Source organism: Rana temporaria, chromosome 13 (assembly GCF_905171775.1).
Source record: "Rana temporaria chromosome 13, aRanTem1.1, whole genome shotgun sequence".
NCBI classification, from domain to species: domain Eukaryota; kingdom Metazoa; phylum Chordata; class Amphibia; order Anura; family Ranidae; genus Rana; species Rana temporaria.
Window position 1 is genome coordinate 97039590 of NC_053501.1, and position 6000 is coordinate 97045589.

Below are 6000 nucleotides of genomic sequence, written 5' to 3' on the forward strand. Positions count from 1 at the left end.
CTCTTCTTCTTCTATCAATATATCCAGGGATGGAGGCACGCCATTGTTAAATCTAAGGTTGTGACAGGTCCTCTTCACCTTTAGTTGTCAATGAAATAACCAATGCGTTTTGAGGGTCAAGTCCTAAAGTCAAGACCTGATGCTGTACTTCCCACAGATATTAATAGTTGATGGGAGATCTGTATACACTTCCAGATCTCGTTGAGTCCAAGCGTTCCTGAAGTTCTTAGTCAAGCCTTAATGAAGGGAGAGAGTGTGAACCCCCAACATGTGTTTGCTTTTATTATCACTCTGCTTTCTATCACTTTGCTTTGTTACCCCTACTGGCCTTCACATATATGGATTATGTTAAGACCCCATTTTATGAATTGGGTGCTCTGGAGCGCCTCACCATGGTAATTTAGCTTGATGGAAAAGACAGATGCTAGAAATGGACATTCATATTTTTACATTTTGAGGTTTGTTGCTTCTAATGATGGGGTGATTTACCCCGTTATTTGTCCTGGTGACCATTGTCACCAATACGGAATGTAAGGGAAGATCCAAAGAGGGGATATCTCTCTCTTTGTAGAGATCTTATCTTCTTGTTGTGTCTCTGGGACAGGATGAGACGGAAAATCTCCCTGAAAGACACAGCAAACAATAAACCGACCAAGGTTTTATGCCGCGTACACACGATCATTTTTCGGCATGAAATAAAAACGTTGTTTTTCAGCATGTCCAAAAAACAAAATGTTTCCAACTTCAAGCAGAGTACTTTATTGGGACCTGGAGTTGGGCCTCTCTGATGGACACAGAGAAGGCTTCTGTTGGAGAGTCTGTTAGAAAGACCCCCAGACATAGTACAGACATGATACAGGAGATGGTCAGAGACTGCAGACGCAGTACAGGAGACGGTCAGAGACTGCAGACGTAGTACAGGAGACGGTCAGAGACTGCAGACTTAGTACAGGAGACGGTCAGAGACTGCAGACTTAGTACAGGAGACGGTCAGAGACTGCAGACTTGGTACAGGAGAAGGTCAGAGACTGCAGTCTTGGTACAGGAGACGGTCAGAGACTGCAGACTTGGTACAGGAGACGGTCAGAGACTGCAGACTTGGTACAGGAGACGGTCAGAGACTGCAGACTTGGTACAGGAGACGGTCAGAGACTGCAGACTTGGTACAGGAGACGGTCAGAGACTGCAGACTTGGTACAGGAGACGGTCAGAGACTGCAGACTTATTACAGGAGACGGTCAGAGACTGCAGACACAGAACAGGAGATGATCGGAGACTGCAGACATAGTAAAGGAGATGGTCAGAGACACATCCGTTTTGGACGGACACACACCTATGCTCAAAACACTAGTTATGGATGGACACAAACAAGGAGAGAAGGGAGGGGAGAACTCTGCCACTTCGGTGCCCCCACCTCTGCAGGCGCCTGGGTGCAATGCACCCTGCCTAGGATCGGCCCTGCAATCAATCCAATGAGGACAGAGACAGCGGCTGGAGGCGCTGAGCTGGTTCTGGTTGCTGGGACAAACGGGTTTAAGTAAGAACAAGGGCGGGAAGTGGTTCAGTTATCCTGACCGGGTGTGAAATGACGTCCAGCAGGATAACAAGCCAGAGCGGGCCTGCAGGGGTACCCAACGCGGCGATCAGTGGTGTAGTGTGACCAATCACAGTGTGAACCAGGAAGTGCCAGTAATTGGCTTTCCTCGGTTCATGCTGACAGGACAGCTCTCCGTCCATTAGTGACGTCATTCCTCACATTCACCTGTATATCATTTTTGATATACATGCATACCCCTCCCCGCTTTTGTCAACCTACCACTAATGCCCCCAATACTACTCACTGAAATACATTCCACACTGGCTATCTCTACATATGGACCCCCCCGTCTCCTAGTTTAAAAGCCCCTCTAACTTTTCGGCCATCTTCACTCCCAGCTGATCTGCACCTTCCTCATTAGGTGCAGTTCATCCCTTCTATAGAGTTGGTAACCGACTGAAAGGTCGGCCCAGTACTCCAGGAACCCAAACCCTTCGTTTCTACACCAGCTCCTCAGCCACTTTTTTACTTCCCTAGTCTTCCGCTGCCTTTCTGGTGTGGTATGACCGCGCAATTGTCATTCAAAGTGCGACAGCGCTGAAAGCTGAACATTGTCCTGGGCAGAAAGGGGGGGCGAAATGCCCTGTACTGAACTGGTTAAAGATTCACACAGCATAAGGCTCACTTTAATAAGACAACGTTGTTTTACGTGGTGCCATGAAAATTACCACACAACCAAGCTGTATATATAGTATACAATATTATACTGTATACTGTACAGCCAAAACCTCTCCTTTCAGTTTTGGAAAGAGTAGGGAAGTGTCATGCCGCATACACACGATAATTTTTCGGCATGAAAAAAAACGAAGTTTTTTAAAACGTCATTTAAAAATGATTGTATGTGGGCTCCACATCATTTTTCGGCTTCTGAAAAACGACAAAAAAAAATTTTGAACATGCTGCATTTTTTAACGTCGTTTTTAAAAATGTTGTTTTTCGGGTTGTAAAAAATGATCGTGTGTGGGCAAAAACGACATTTTAAACCCGCGCATGCTAAGAAGCAAGTTATGAGACGGGAGCGCTCGTTCTGGTAAAACTACTGTTCATAATGGAGTAAGCACATTCATCACGCTGTAACAGACAAAAAAGCGCAAATCGCCTTTTACTAACACGGAATCGGCTAAAGCAGCCCAAAAGGCGAATAGAACTTCCCCTTTATAGTGCCGTCGTACGTGTTGTACGTCACCGCAAAATGAGCCTCAATCTAATGTTAAAAAATTTTTTTCGGATGAACTCCCGCTTTAAGTGGTTCAAGCAAATAAAAGAAGGTTAATTGTTGGAGGTAAATTGTATTGACCCTGTTGTGACCAGAGACTTTTGATGCTCAGATGAAGTTTAGCAGCATTGGTATAACATGGTCAAAGGGATGAGACCCTAAAATGGAAGCAATGAGTGGTTAGCAGAGACGCCCATTAAATGTAAAGGTTTTAAAAAGAATAGAAGCTGATGATTGTAAGTTCCCCTGTCAGTGTTGAATGGATAGTCCCATCCCTGTAAACTGATATATCTGGAAGAGAGCTTGTTCTTTAGGAAAGCAACAGACTTGCTAGCTGGATCGCCAGAGGAAAGATGACGAAGATGAAGAAAGAAAGCCTAAAAAAGAAAACGAATGCAGCCATCACGTCTATGAATTGGTAAGCTGCAATATAATAAATGTTTGCTTTGGTGTTTTAAAAACGATCGGTTCCATACTTGCTGATATTACCAGTCAGTATTGGCGCTCCAGCCTCTCCTGATTATCGGTCCTCCTTCTGCTCTAATCTGGAAGTAAGAGACCCGGCTGGGGAACCGAGTGAGGCCCACGGGTTGTTTGGGCCTCGGACGTGTGTATATCCAACACTGAGAGGTATGGGGTGGGGGAGGGGAGGGGAGAGGGGAGCGGGCTCTGTGCAGATAAGGAGAAGACAAATGTATCCGGTCCTCACCACAGGAAATAAGAATGACAATGAAAGAGGAGATGGCCGTATGTCACATGGATATGTTTTTATTGAAGGCTCATAGGAAAAATGTACCTTGTTACCAATACACACTGATTTCCAATACAGATATTAGCATCCCCCTCTAATTAAATACCAAATGGCCATTTTATTTATCTAATGCCACAGTCACATGGCCATCCTTCTGTTTACTTCCTGGGGTCCTTCTTTGGGTGCCCACATCACTGCCTGTGTGGTGTCCACACCTCCTGTTGGCGGAGGAGACATTTCCATTGGTTGGATCCTCTCTCCAGAGGGAGGAGAACTCACGGGGGAGGTGAGGAGACCGGTACCCATGAAGATAATGAGCGGAGACTGAGGCACAATGCACTATTTACACTTCATTTCTGCCCCGAGTTGGGCTTTAGTTAAAGGGTTTGTAAAGGATTTTTTTTTTTTGCTTCCTTTACCTTAATGCAGTGCTGTTTTCATGTCCTCATTGTTCGTTTTTACTCTCAAGTTGCTGTAACTCTTCTCTGATCTCCACACTTCCTGGTTGTCTGTTTCCTGATGACCACAGTACTGGGAGCTTTCTCTCTGTGGTCACTAATCAAGGAGGTGTGATTACTGTGTGTCTAAAACCCCACAGAACCAATCAGTTTCGTTTTAAAACAATCGCTGCCCTGTATTGGCTCTGTGGCTCTGTACATCACTGAAGCAGGAAACAACATGCAACAACGAAACTAGAAACTACAGGTACATTATATGATTGATTTTTATCTATGTTTAATCGTTTTTAACCACTTAAGCCCCAGACCAAAATGCAGGTAAAAGACCAGGCCAGGTTTTGCGATTCGGCACTGCGTCGCTTTAACGGACAATTGCGTGGTCGTGCGACGTGGCTCCCAAACAAAATTGACGTCCTTTTTTCCCCACAAATAGAGCTTCTTTTTGGTGGTATATGATCACCTCTGCGGTTTCTATTTTTTGCGCTATAAACAAAAATAGAGCGACAGTTTTGAAAAAAATGCAATTTTTTTTTTTTTTTTACTTTTTTCTATAATAAATATCCCCCAAAAATATATAAAAGATTTTTTTTCCTCAGTTTAGGCCGATACGTATTCTTCTACCTACTTTTGGTAAACAAAATCGCAATAAGCGTTTATTGGTTGGTTTGCGCAACATTTATAGCGTTTACAAAATAGGGGATAGTTTTATTGCATTTATATTAATTTTTTTTTTTACTACTAATGGCGGCGATCAGCGATTTTTTTCGTGACTGCGACATTATGGCGGACACTTCGGACAATTTTGACACATTTTTGGGACCATTGTCATTTTCACAGCAAAAAATTCATTTAAATTGCATTGTTTATTGTGAAAATGACAGTTGCAGTTTGGGACTTAGGCCCCTTTCAGACGTCCGCTCCGTCTGTCCGTTCATTACAAGTCCGTTAACGGACTTGTAATGAATCCCTATGGGGACGCGTCCATTAGCGGATGGAGCATCCGCTAGCGTCCGCGTCAGTCGGGTTCCGAACGGAAGAAACCCTATTTTTCTTCCGTTCGGCGGAGCGGAACTGATGCAGACGGACAGACGGTCCGTCTGCATCAGGTTCCCCATAGGGGACAGCGGAGCAGAGACAGGGCGGTCCCTGCACTGTGTGCGGGGACCGCCCTATCCGCCGACAGCTGAGCGGGGATCCCCGCTGAGCCGACGGAGACACACGGAGCGGACCCGGAAACGGTCCGCTCCGTGTGAAAGAGCCCTTAACCACAGGGGGTGCTGAAGGAGTTATGTTTCACCTAGTGTGTGTTTACAACTGTAGGGGGGTGTGGCTGTAGGTCTGACGTCATCGATTGTGTCTCCCTATAAAAGGGACGACATATTCGTGGCAGACGCCACATTGAAGCACGGGGAAGCCGTGTTTACATACAGCTCTCCCCGTTCTTCAGCTCTGGGGAGCGTTTGCGAGGGGGCGGCTAGAAACGAATAGCCGCACCCTCATCCCGGATCGCTCCCACACGATTTCCAACTGCCGCATGTACCGGGGGGGGTCCCGATCGACCCCCGACCCACGTTTAGGCAGGGACGTACGGGTACACCCATCTGCCTGTACGTGCCATTCTGTGGATGTATATGTACATGCGGCGGTCGTTAAGTGGTTAAAAGCAATCAGTTAACTATTGTGGGCCATATTCTCAAATAATTTACGCCTGCGCCGTTGTATCTTAGGCTGCAATATTTACGCTGACCGGTAGGTGGCGGTCAGCGTAGAATATGCAAATGACTAGTCACGCCGATTCTCTAACGTACGCTTGCCCGCCGTAGTGTTTTAACGTCGTTTCCGTAAGCGATACGCGGCGTAAAGATAAACATGCCCCCTAGGTGGCGTACTCAATGTTAAGTATGGCCGTCGATCCCGCGTCGAAATTTTAAAATTTAACGTCGTTTGCGTAAGTCGTCCGTGAATGGCGCTGGACGCC